Source organism: Dasypus novemcinctus, chromosome 8 (genome assembly GCF_030445035.2).
Source record: "Dasypus novemcinctus isolate mDasNov1 chromosome 8, mDasNov1.1.hap2, whole genome shotgun sequence".
Lineage (NCBI taxonomy): Eukaryota > Metazoa > Chordata > Mammalia > Cingulata > Dasypodidae > Dasypus > Dasypus novemcinctus.
The window spans coordinates 27,099,358-27,113,668 of NC_080680.1; positions in this window are offsets into that span (position 1 = coordinate 27,099,358).

Sequence of the window (14,311 nt, forward strand, 5' to 3'; positions counted from 1 at the left end):
GAGTTTCAACAAAAAGTCCCTTAGGAGGTAGTCGATTAAGAGACATTTAGGTTTAGAGTGTTTTCCTAGATTTGATGGCCTTGCAAGGCACAGAAAATCTGAAGTCCTAGCTCTGAAATGGTCGTGATAGTTCCCTGGTTGCAGAAGAGGAAACACACTCAAACCAGCCTAAGGAAGGGAAAGGGGTCCTTCCAAGGTTGCAATGGGCCCAGCAGGAAATGGAGCAAATGGACCCTGTGGGTCCTAGTGCTGGGAAGACCTCAGGGACCATATGGCCTTTCTTTGGCCTCTCTCTCTCTCCAGGACCACAGGGTCATTTCCTCTCCAGCTGTGTGTGTCTATTTCAAACCCCTCATTCTCTATCACGCATCGATCCCTCTAGCCTATGTCCTGGACACTCTCAATATATCCTTTTGGACTTTATGACCTTTTGGTGATTAGCAATGATTCTCTGTTTCTTTCATTACTTTTCTGAGAGAAGGCATTAGATTGAACCAACTTCTTGCACAAGTCTGTAAATGATACATGGATGACTAATTTGGGGTTATGCAAACTTTGGGTTAGATATTCACCTTAGGTCCAATTCCACTGGGAATCCTAAGGTATCATTGCTATGTCCATTTAGAAGAGGGTATGGGCAGGGCTAGCAATGATTTGTATCTTTCGTGCAGAGCATTCTGTTTATTCTGTTTACCTCACACCACAGCTCATGGACTCAGTAGACTCTAACCGTTCCCTAAATTTGATTAGGGTTGATCTGGTTACTTATAATTGCTGAGATGCATAGCATAGTTTTGTTTGCACTCTAGTTTATTATGCAATATTTGATTTCCTCTAAAAATAGAGGGAAATTGCAATATTCAGAATGACCATATTAGTCAATGACAGGGACAGAAATTAGAATCCTGCACAATCCTGGCCATATGGACTATGGTTATCCCAATGTTTCCTAATACAAGAGAGGAATAAAATTATCTGTTATTTAGTTATCTCTGAAAAATATAGACCCTTTGCTAATAAGGAACAGAGAACATGTATGATAAGTATGTATATTTCAGGGCAGGAGTTTCCATCATGATGTGTGGAAACTCTGGGAATCCTTGAAATTCCTCAAGGTGGGAGTAGGGGTTTGGGAGTTATTCTCAACATTTCAAAAACATAGGCTACCACTCACCATGTAATTAAACAAGTCAATTAAATCTTTTATTGATTTTTCTTATTTTAATTATATATTGACTTACGTTGCATTTTTTTAAATGGGAAAAAGAATGAATAATAAATTCTTAAATTTTTTAATTATTATTTTTGTGTATAGACCCAGTGTGGCAACGATGAAAACGTACCTTTCAGATCTTTTGACCATTGAGAGAATAATTTTCCAGCAGTCCCAGCTGCTGCCCTCTGAGATCTCTCATCACATTGACACTGAGATGGCCCCTTCCCCGGGACTGCTCCCTGTCTTTGACTGAGTGTGGCAGAGAGACTGAGCCAGGCCCCTTCTAGGAGATGGAAGACTTCTCTAATGGGCAACTCAGGCCCCAGAATTTCCCACTGGTCTTGTTGAGATGTTCTTAAACTGCATGGCAGTTCCCTTCCTACCCAACCTGTCTTCCTTGCCTCTCTCCTTCCCAGGAGTCAGACCTACATGATGGTATGAGGGCTGTCCCGGCCTCATCCTGCTCCCTCCCTAGTTTCCTCTTAATGTTTAATTCTGTCTTGGCCTCTGCTTCTTGGAAGATCCAAAGTAACACACCAAACTTCTCAAGACAAACTTATGGTTGGGGGGGGTTGTTAAAGAGAGGCGCTTATTGGAATATTCTCTTTGGAATATCTCCTCCTCTCTTTACCTAGATAACTTTTATTCATCATTTATAAATTCCCTGAAGTGGTATTTCCTCTGGAAAAATTTCTTCTTCTTTGCATCCTTCTATCCTTCTTCCAACTGAAAGAAAGGAAGGAAAGAGGAAAGGAAGAAAGAAAGAGAAAGAGGGAAGCGGATGTGGCTCAAGTGATTGGGCACCCATCTACCATATGGAGGTCTAGGGGTTCGATTCCTGGGGCCTCCTGGTGAAGGTGAGCTGGCCCACAAAGCGAGCTGGCACAGCAGGATGATACAACAAAAAAGAGTCACAGAGGAGAGACAATAAGAGACACAGTAGACCAGGGAGCTGACATGGCACAAGAGATTGAACACCTCTCTCCTACTCCAGAAGGTCCCAGGATCAGTTCCCAGTGATGCCTAAAGAGAAGATAAGCGGACACAGAAGAACACACAGCAAATGGACACAGAGACCAGACAACGGGGTGGAGGGGAGGGGGGAGAAATAAATAAATAAATAAATTACAAAAAAAAAAAGAAAGAGAAAGAGAGGAAGAAAGAAAAAGACATTTGGGTAGATTTCCTCTTTCCTGTGTTCCCATAGTATTGCTATCAGGTAGAATTATCTGCTCACTCTTCTTTGTCTCCTGGGACCTTGCCTTTTTTTTCTCTGAATCTCATGTACTTAGCACAGAGCCTGCTGTAAGTTCTTATGAAATGTAAATTGAATGGATGATTAGTCTCTAGTTCACTGTCTCAGGAAGTTCTCTAAATAGGGAGTTACGGAGAGTCATGAAGGACAACCAGGAGAAGATGGGCTTTCAAATCTTTAGGCCAAAATCTCATGAAGAGAGAGGCTTGGGACTGGGGGAAAGGACTGCTTGGTGGAGAGGACTTTCTGACAGCTGCAGCTATCGTTCCAGGTCTAGCACCCATCTTACCGGCATCATAGATGCGACTATGCACCCCTCTTTACTTCCAGACAGAGCTCTGTAGCTTAGGGCAAGGTGGGAGATAGGGAGAAAACGGCTCTTCTCATTGAGTAAGACTTTCTGTTTTGAGTTCTGAACTATTTTTCTGGTCACTAAAAAGGCATGTTATATGTCAATTTGTTTGTTTAAAGGGGAAGAGACCCTCATTCAGTGAGGGTAGAACATTCTTGATATGCTCTGTATTTTTAATTGGTTATCTCATTTAAATTTTATAACATCCTGTGATACTGTTGTCTCAGTTTTATAGATGAGGAAGCTGACACGCACAGTGATTAATAACTAGCCACAAACTTATTAAACGGTGACACCAGAATTTGAAAATATGCCCACCTGAATACCAAGATGATGGTCTTTCTACCACCTGGTCTCCTAGTTAAATCCCTGAAAGCCTTAATGTTGACAATTCTTCTTGGTGTCAAATGTACAGGCAGATCAAAAAATCTGGTAAGGCCACTGGCAGGTAGTAAAATGTTGGTTGGAAATAGAAGCAGAGAAGGAGAGTAATGAAGACCTGGAGAGTTGCCTCTGTGGTGTTGGCTGTGACGAGGGAGCAAAGTGAATGCTCTAGAAGCCTGTCTTCTAGGCAGTTAGATGGTGCTTTCACACTAGAAAAGTCGGTTCTTCCAAGGGAAGTAGGAAAATGGGGCCATTTTAATATCAACTGGAAACCGAGATCCTCTTGTCCTCTTTGGTTTTTACCCCAGTCTAATAGGTTCTCCAGAATGAGGAGTTCTTCCAAATTGGGGGAAGATGGGAAGAAGTTAGGGAACTAGTGGTCTCCCTCCTCCTTGTGTTTAGACAGGGCAGAACTGAGATCATTTGGAGCAGTCCAGCAAAGTAGATCTCTTGTAGAGGGGTTAAGATTTAAATAGAATTCTGAGCAAAAGTCACTGTTAATGAGAATTTGAAATGCTGCCAGTTAATTTAACAACAGCCTGCTTTTTAAAAAAATCTCATGGTTTATATAGCCATCATTTGTATTAGCTAAGCAAAGCTTATCATCACACTTTCCTCAATTTTTTTTATCTTCCTTGTACAATGTTCAATGATGAATTTCATCAGTATTTTCTTTTTATCCTTGGATGATGGAAGCCTCCAATTATCCCCCTTTCCTCTTTACTTTAGAGAGAGGAGGAGCACTTAGAATTTGCCCTTGAGATACAATGTCTTGCAAATATTAGCTCAGGGAATAGAAAGGCTCTGAGTTGCCCTGTGCTGTTGTTTGCTGGAATAAATAATTATACAAAAGCCTTGCTCTTTTTGTTCCCCTCTCTTTCAGCAGAGTTCAAACTCGGGTTATCTGCAGGTATCCTCTTGATTCCAATTGAAAGACTGAATATCTCAATCTTGGCTTGCTTTTCCTTTTCTACAACTGCATGACTTTTACTTCTTTCTAGGTTTTTGGCCTTATTTCTTTATTCCTGTCAAACAATGGAGCACTCTTCTCTCTCTCTCTCTCTCTTTTTCTCTGTGTGTGTGTGTATATGTGTGTGGTATTTTCATCCTTTAGAAGCACCATGGATAGTACGATTGCTGAATTCCCAAAGCTCTGCTATCTGTAGTTTTCATTTGCAATCATCGATAGACTAAGAGTCACACAAATGGATAAACTAATAGACACATATTGAATATAAATAAAAATCTTAAATATTTATTCCCCAAATCTATTGCCACTTAGGAAGTTAAATGTAAAAATACTGTGAGATACCTTGAGGAGTGAGGATTGTGACACTCTGGACTCGGTTTTCTCTAAAGTTCACTCAAGCACCTATTAATCCTTTTGGAAAAAGGTTATTCTTTTCTTTTTTGAAAAAGTACATGCCTTACAAGCTGAAAGTCATCAAAATTCTGCCTTTCCCTATTCATCATACATTACATTTGCCAAGCACAGATTAAGGCACATTATTACCTACTCAATTGCAATGGAACTCCTATGGAAATGTCTATTACAACTGCATTAATATCTCATTAGTTCATCATGTTAATGCTATTACAATGGTTACCAAAGGAATTGGTACTGCTTGGTACCTAATTTTGAAGGGTCATTGCCCCAAGCATCATTGGAGAGGGAGGCTTAAGAGAAGATGTGGGAATCCATCCTGTCTTCTTCCCACAAAAAAAAAAAAAAGAAAAAAAAAAGAAAGAAAGAAAGAAAAAGAAAAGGAAAAGAGCAAATGAATATTCTTGGCAAAACACTCTGCTGAGGCTGTCTGAGAATCAAGTTATAAATCCGTTTTGACAGGTGCAGTCATTATTTTTATCATCTAGGGTAGCATTATTCTTTTTGTTTTAATGGCAAAGATAGCAAGAAGACAAAATTTGCCTTCATGTGGATGCATAAAAATGTGATAACAATTAACTAATATAATTAAATCATTGCTAATGATGATAATACCATGTCTGTGTCTCTGCAATGAACATGTAGCTCTACTTACTTACATCTTTCCCCAAAGGATTCAAATAGATTTCTAGATAAGTTAAACCACTCCTACTTCCCCATTCATTTGCATAAATTAAAGAAATAAAGCATAGAAATTGATAGTAACATTTAGGTAATGGGTAAAGCTGAGGCTGGAGATGTGTATAAAGGGAAGGAACATCTTTCTAGAAATACGAAGGGTTCTGTGGGTCTTTCTTTATGTCATGGGCAATTTGGGAATGGATGGGATAGGGAGACTTTCTAAAGAATGAAGAATTCTGTTTAGAAATTTTGATATTCTAAGGAGAACAATAAGAAACAAAAGAGTTATTTAAAAATGTTTGTAAAAAAATTTTTGGGGACTATTTAACTGAAAAAATGACATATTTTTGCCTTGATAAAAAGAAACAAATTAATAAAAAATCAACAAAGAGATTCTCAAGAAGATAAAAATTATTTTAAGAGCAAAGAATAAAAATAAATATGAGGATAAGTGACAAAGACTGCTTTGCCTATCCCAATGCCTATTTACCTCTTACTCTTTAATAACAGAACTTCCATTTTTAGCAGGGTGTATTGCCACATGTAGACTATTTTCCCAGCTTCACTGGAAGCAAGATGGGGCCAAATGTCTAGCTTCTGGCTAATGAAATGGGATGTATTGATGGCATATTCAAGATGACCACAAATCCTTTGGCACTCCTTCCAGTGGCAGATGGCATCTATGTCCCCTCCCCTCCAATCTGGCCAGGCTCTGAGACTGCTTTCTGATTCCCAGGGTGAGAAGCCACATTATTAGCAGAGGCCCAGTACTGATGCTCTGGCTTAGAGTCCCAGCTGTGCTCCCAGCTGACAATCAGCATCACCTGTCAGCCATGAGCAAACCATCTCTAATGTCCTGCCCAGCTGAGCCTTCAGACAGCACAACTCCATCTGATTGCAACTGTCCCTAAGTGGAATCACCCATTTGAACCCAGTCATTCACAGAACTGTGAAAGATAATAATAAATTTAAAATTGCTGGGCTTTGGGGGTGGTTTCTTAAACAGTAATACATTGTTAGAACGGTATCCTTGTGGTAGATAATTTTATTGTTTTAATTATTTGCTGTCCATCCTGTGAGAGGATCACATAAACTTCCCCATTGCCATGTAACTTGTGGTGCCTCCCTGTGGGAGGAGTAACTTCTTTCAATTAATGTCAAGTTTGGCCACCTGACTGGCCTTAGTCAATGAACTGTTAGCAGAAGCTTAAAGAACAACTGTGTAGTTCAACCACTGCTCTCCTTTCTCTACCTGGAGATGGAGGCGCTTCTCCACTGCTTCTTCAGTTTGGGTCTTCAAGAGGGAGGAAATTTAAAACAGAGCTGCAGCCAATCCACAGACAACCCGTGATAAGAGTAAGAAAAAAATTTGTTGTAACCTCCTGATACTTTAGAGTTTGTTACTGTAGCATAACCTAGAATAAATTAATTAATGCAGTACTTCAAAGGGAGTTTCAACAAGAAGATTGAAACTCTTAGGCAGCTTGTCCATTGGGTACATGCTAAGGACTCCTGTAGGAGAGAAGCAGCTCAAGTCCTTGATGACTAAAAAACTGTCACAATTACCATGAATTTGCTACCACTGGACTTCTTTTTTGTGACAAAGAAATATCTAATTTAACATGGGAGAGAAAACGATAACAGTATTCCTTTCCTTAGAACTGTACTGTAGGCAGCTCTGTGATCTATGGGTAAAGAGATTGTAAAGCAAAGGTAAAGCATCTTGCTGAAAATGTGCATTTGTCTTTAAATTATATTTCAACATCTTAAAAAAAAACACTTGTAAATGAGATTGTTGTATAACCCTGGCTAACATGAGGTATGCTGGATAATCAAAACATGGATAAATGCCATTTTGCCATTCCAGTTTTCAAAAAGAGGAGGAGAGTTTCTGCAAACTGTTGAATTATGAGCTTTTTGTTTATTTCCTGGATTTCCAAGAAGAGGAAGTTCATGGGTCATCATTACAGTAACTTCATTTCCTTCTTTGACAGATATGTTGGACTATGGTGCCAGAGGAAATGTGGCCGAGAGAGAACTCTTGAACTAAGGCAAAGTATTTGAAAGGGCTTTCAGAATGTCTTCATAGATCAATTAGAGGAAAATGATTGAGAGTGTCTGAAAGAAGTTTCTGTTGGACAATGGACGCGTAGTTTCTAGCTCTACTCCCCGTCATTGTGTCAGATTCATTATAAGGATCGGCTCCCTCTTGTGGTTAGAAGATGGCTGAATTGATGCATGCCAAGAGCAAAGACAGAGAAGGTTCCTTTGGGATCTTTCTGAGGAATTAGGAAGCTTCCTTCCCAGATTTGGACAACAAACTATTTTTTTATATTTTGTTGACTCTAATTGGATCTGGAGTCGTTTCCTGAACCAATAACTGTGTCCAGGAAAGGACACTCAGCTTGGGTCAGGGTTGATTCCTCCAAAGCATATTGGCTTCATGGAAGGGGATGATTTTGTAAGAATGCAGATATCTAAGGAGAGTTGAACAGTTACTAAGAGAAGAGGGAGTGAATTTTTTTTTTTTTTTTGGTTGGCAAACACAATATTAACTAGAATTGAAGAATTCTTACTTTAAATCTTCCATCATATAAAAGTTTAAATTTTGATCAGAAAGGCATTCTGATGGATCTATCAGGAGTACATTAGCCACAAAATACACCCCCAATTAATCTAATGAGTGAGCCAAGGAACAGAATTGTTTAGCATTATCCATCTTATGGCAGAGTCATATTGACCCCAAATTCTGATTTGGTTTAATTGTAATCAAGTTTAACTCTTCTGTCTGATTATAACTGACAAATATGTTTGTCTTCTTTACAACAGTAGAGGAGGATTATGTTTTCAGAATGGATAAGAATGACTACCTTTTCTTTGTAATTGTAGGAGAGCATGTATCTAGTTTATCTAAGTATCGGTATCAAATTGGTCAGGTATAAATGAAAAGGAAATGGCTGAACTTCATTTGAAATGGTAGATTGAAATACTAAACCAGTGAGATCCTCAAAATGATATTGCGAAAAAAAAAGTCTCTCAGAAGGTCCTTAAGTGTCTTGGATCATTTTATTGAGACCATGGAGACAGATTCTATTAAAAATTAAAAAATATAAGGGAGCTGGTATAGCTCAGTGATTGAGCTCCTGCTTTGCATGTATGATGTCCCAGGTTCAATCCATGGCACCATGTTAAAAAAAAATGCTTAGAGATCTCCAATAGTTACTGCTATTTTTAGCCACTTCCACTTTTAAGTGAAACACAGTGTACCCGTGGTCAAGGGTAAAAATAGTTCATCTGGAAACTAGCTGACTCCTTATGCCACATATTTAACAAAGAGATCAATTTGTGCAATATATTAAAGAAAAAGAGGCCACAGAGTTTGGGGAGATATGTGGTGAAATTATAGATCAGTCATTTTGGGTAAGTTGAGAAGAAGGCCTTTTTGTAGATAAATCATCCTTTAGGGTGTGTTCTGCATGATCTAAATCTAAGGAGTTCAAAGAAGTAATTAGTTTTGCAAGATGAAATTGCCACTCAAAACAGGGTTTAATGAATTCCATCAGCAGAAAATTGTCCCTAGGGACTGTTTTCACTTAAAGATAGTGAAATGTTCAACCACTCCCCTTACTCAAACTGTGGTAGGCAAGATCATTATCAGAGAGTCAGAACCACCTCAGACCTGCTGAATCTGAGTCTCTCTCAACAAGATCATCAGGGGAATCATGTGCTCATTAGAGTTTGATCCTGTATTACTAAATCTCAATTAGGGATATTTCCACAGTCCACAAAGCCCTGGGGGGATGGGGTGGGGTTCAGCGGGTAAAAGAGTTGGGAATTAATCTCTAGACATAAATGGGAATTTGGTTTCTACAGTTGTCTCAGAAAAGCCCTTCGGCTTTAACACAGACTTTACATTTCCATTTACTGTGATGGCTACACATAATGTTCTTTCAAAATTCTGTATTACTTTTAAAACGAGCTGTCTCTACCACAAAGGCTTTGAAGTTGGGCAACCCAGGTTTGGAATTTGAATCTGCCATTTTCCAGTACGTGACTTTGGTCAAGTAACCTCAACAGTTGAAACCTAGTCTTCTCTTCTCTGTAATGGGAATGCTATTGATCTTATACTATTGTGAGAGTGACTTGAGATGATGTAGGTAAAGCATGTAGCACAGGGCCTGGCACGTATAAGGGACTCAGTGAGCATTAGTTCCCTTTCTCCCTGCCGGAACATGTAGTCAATTGAAACCTTATGACTATAGAAATTCTTTCCCTATGTACCAAAACCATAATGTGGTTCCTAGAAGACATTAGATTTTTTAAAAAGGTTTATTTATTTTTATTTATTTCTCCCACCCCCTCATTGTTTGCACTTGTATGTCTGTTCATTTTCCTTGTTTCTTTAGGAGGCACTGGGAACTGAACCCAGGACCTCCACGTGGGAGGGAGGCACTAATTGCTTGAGCCACCTCTGTTCCCTGCTTTCTTGTGTCTGTTGTGGTGTCATCCTTTTGGGTCAGCTTGCTGAACCTGCCTGTTGTGCCAACTTGCTGTCTTCTTTAGGAGGACTGGGAACCGAACCAGGGCCTCCCACGTGGTAGGTCGGAGCCCAATCACTTGAGACACATCTGCTTCCCAAGGCATTAGATTTTAAAAAGCTCTACTTGCCAAGTAAGTGATTCCCAAAATGATAATTACATAATTAAATATGATTGAATTGTTTAGTATGGTCCATCTGGATGCCAAACGGTACCTGCCAAAATGATAATTTGGACTTTAACATAACTGATACTCTCCTGCTCCTCCTCACTCAGATTTATTTATCTGTTTTGCTGTTTTCTTGCAACTTAGCTTTTGCTTAATGACTGCTTCTGGGGTCTGCTAAAAAATCTTCATCTTGCCAAGTTTCCTTGAATTCCCAGCAATTCTTGTCCAGTGGGGATCAGAGTGGTCAGTTCCCTGATTCCTGGTTTTGTGGTTAGATGTGCCCTGATGAGTTTTCGAATGATGGACAAGAAGCTGCTCCTGGAAGACAAGTTGGGCTGACAGCACTATATTCCTTGGGCCATAAATAGTTCTTTACAGTTAAACTGTTGCTCTACCTTATCTTCCTGATCACAGCATCCTACTACACGAGGATGGTGAAATGATACTAGACTGCATGGCAGTGGTTGAGGTATGGAAGGAATTGAGGGCGATGCACAGGCAAATCCTGTTGACTGATGATGCAGTGGGCATTCATGGACCTCCATATAGGCTGAAGGTCTCCACAGTTCCTTCCTACCCAGAAAACTTCTCCCAGCCTACCCAGAAAACTTCTCCCAGTAGAATCTCATGTATTGTTATTTATTTTAAAACATTTTAAAGCAATTAAAATATTTAGTAAAGTTTAAAAGATAAATGCCGGTATTACCACTATCCAGAATGAACTGTTAAAATCCCATTTAACCATCATTTCCTGTCCTATTTCCCTTCCCAAACCTTCTCTAGGCAACCACCAACAAGAATTTGCTGGGTGTCTTATATATCTGTATAAATATCATCGATCTATCTATCTAATCTAATCTATCATCATCATCACTTCCACATTCATAAAACCAATATATAATATTAATTTTTGAGTAATTGAAAAATTTACTTAAGTGGCATCATATTTTGTTTATCATTCTTTTTGAGCATCCCCCATCACCTAAAATGCTGTGCTTTTGAGTTGAGGCCACATGATACACCCTGTTAATTTCTTCTAATATAGACTTAACCGATTTCTTTGAACAGCAGTAGAGTTCTCAGTCTTAGAAATACACCACTTTTACTACTCTTCTGGGATTTGTAGGTTGTGGCTAATAGCTGGCACCCTTCAGTAGAGCTGTGGACACGCTGGCATTTCTGCTCCCATCTTAGTGGTTTGCTTATATAACTAATAGGTTCTGTCTTAGAGATCAGCACAATAATTAAAACAGTACTTGCCCCTCCTGATAAAATGAGTTGTAGGTTTTATTCTTTTGTCTTTGAGACTGAGAGGTGATGTTTGTACAGGTTTTGGTAGGCTCAGAATCCTAAATAAAGGATAGTAATTAAACAACCTGTTTGGTAAGAACTTTGGTATCACCATCAAATTATAGGCTATTGTTAAACACAGGCCAATGAATGGATTACTTCCATGTTTAGGCAAGTCTAGACTTCTTCTAGCATTCATAGCCTGCCCTTCTCTTTTGTGGACAAAGAAGCAAGTTTCTGCAGCTTCTGCCTGTCAGAGAAAATGTGTTTACCCTTATTAGCAAAGTTAACAGAGTAGTGACACAAAAGTCTTTGAGGTCATCTTCATGACACACTGAAATAGATCAATTATTTAGTGGGAACATTAACCTCTATATAAATTATATTTTATAGTTGCCTCAAGACTCTTCATCTTCTGACACCATTTATTAAGAACTTGTTCTAAATTTTCAAATGAAAATATAGCTGTGTAGAGTTGTATACTGAAAAGAAATATACTAAAAGCAGTTAATGGCCCTAGAAGTAGAGTTAGGCTCTAATAACAGAGGGAAGGTGCCTTTAAGGAGGACCGGGTGTGTGCGTGTGTGTGTGTGTATGTGCGCAAGTGTGCGCGCGCGTGTGTGTATGTAAGGACCAAACTTTTGGTTGGTGGGGGAAGTAAGCATAATATAAAGGAACTATACCCTAATCACCTTTTCTGATCATCAATGTTTCATGTTCAATTTGAATCAAGTTTGTTTTCCTTATTGTTACATTGTAATCTCGGTTAAAGTCACTAGTGGACTATGCATCGCCAAATTCCACAGTCAGTTCTCAATTCTCACCTTACACCACCCCTCAGAAGTTTTTGACACAGTTGATCACTCCTGCCTTGAAACACTTTCTTCATTCAGTTTCTTTGGTGAGACACCCCTCATCTTCTAGACATCTAAATGCTGGGGTGCCCCTGGGTTCAGTCCACCTATCTATAGATATGACCACATCTAGTCCGTGCCTTTAAATTCTATTTATAAGGTAATAATTCCTAAATTTACATCTCTAGCCCAGACCTCTTCCTTGAGCTCATGTCCAATTTGCCTCCTTGGCAACTCCTCGTGGAAAATGAATTGTCAACTCTGCCTTAAAGAAAGTTTAGCAATGAAATCTTAAACTCTGTACCCCCAAACCTTTATGCACCCAGTATTCCTCGTTTCAATAAATGGCACCTCCATTTATCTGATTGCTTGGGCCAAAAACCCAGGGGTTATTCTTGACTCTTTTTCCCACTCTCATACTTCACATCCATTTTATCAGCAAATGCTGTTGTTTTTACCTTAGCAACCTATCCAGATTGTAACCATTTCTTACCATCTTCACTGCTACCATTCAAGTCCAAATTTCTGTGTTTTTCCCATGACTGTGCCAGTAGCTGTTGTTCCATTAGACCTTCTTTATCTACTCTTGTCACCTTATGGACTAGTCTCTTGTGATGGTTAATTTTATTTATCAATTTGGCTAGGCTGTTGTTGTAGTTTGGCATTGTTTATGAATTCCAAAAATAGTAATTGGATTATGTTCATTAACTGATATGTCAGAGGTATCACTTTCAATTGAATAAATTATGATTAGGACTTTGATTGGGCTACGTCAGTAGGGTATTGAGTCCCCACCTATGGAAGGGTAGCGACTCACAGAGAAAAGACACAGCAAAGGACAGATTTGGGAGTTTTGAGCTCTAGCCCAGGAAGTAAGCACCCAGAGGAGCAGAGCAGCTGAGCCCAGAGAGAATAGAGCCCCAAGAAGTGAGAAACCCAAGAAGCCTGAACTCTTGGCAGATGTCAGCAGCCATCTTGCTCCAATACAAGGCAACAGACTCTGATGAGGGAAATAACTTATGTTTTATGGCCTGGTAACTGTAAGCTTCTACCTCAAATAAGTACCCTTTATAAAAGCCAACAGATTTCTGGTATTTTGCATCAGCACTCTTTTGGCTAACTAATACAACTGTGGTGCCCAGTTGTTTAGTCAAACACTAGCCTATATATTGCTGTGGAAGTATTTTGTAGATGTGATTAGTAGCCACACTCATTTGACTGTATGTGAAGGATATTACACTCAATAATGTTGTAATTCAACTCATTGAATCTGTTGAAGGTTTTAGGAGCAAAAAACTGAGGTTTCTCAGGGTAGAAAAGAATTCTGCCTCAACTCTGCATCATCAACTGCTCTATGAATTTCCAATCTGAGTTCCCTGCTGGCTTTCCCTATGGATTTCAGACTCAAATTGCAACATCAAGTCTTAGCCAAATTTCCAGCCTGCCTGCCCGCCCTACTGATTTCAGACTTGCCAGCCCGTACAATTACATGGTCGATTCCTTAAATTAAATAACTTTTTATATACATGAAAAAAAAATTTAATTACATAATTAGAAATTATATAAGCAGATATATATATATATATATATATATATATATATATATATATATATATATATATATATCTTATTTCTCTGGAGAACACTGGCATATCACCGCACAGCTGGAAGAGCAATTATTTTAAAACCTAGATCAGAGCATGTCATCCTCTTCCTTTAAAATTCCAGATAACTTCCCATCATACTTGGAATGAAATAATCCTGACAATAACCTGCCAAGCCCTCTAAGATATGGCCTTCTTTGGAGACATTGTGCTTACAATTTTCTGAGCCTGAAAACCTCTTTCAAGGTTCTCCCTCCCACTTCTTTCAGATTTCAGCACAATTGCCACTTCAATAGGGAAGCCGTTCCCGACCACCCTATCTTGATAGCATACCCACGTTCCCATCAACCTTCTTCATTTTTTTCCTGTGTCTCCCACTAGAATATAAGCTCCATGTGGGCAGGAGCTCTGTTCTATTGACTGATGTGTCCCAGACCAGAAAATAATGCCTGGCACCTGCATTTGTAGAATGGCTTAATGAATGGATTCTACTTCATACTGCTCCTTCTTATATATTTTCCTTATGATTGTAATTATTGAAAAGTGTCATTTTAGGAAATGTTATGTAGGGAAGTATCTAGTAT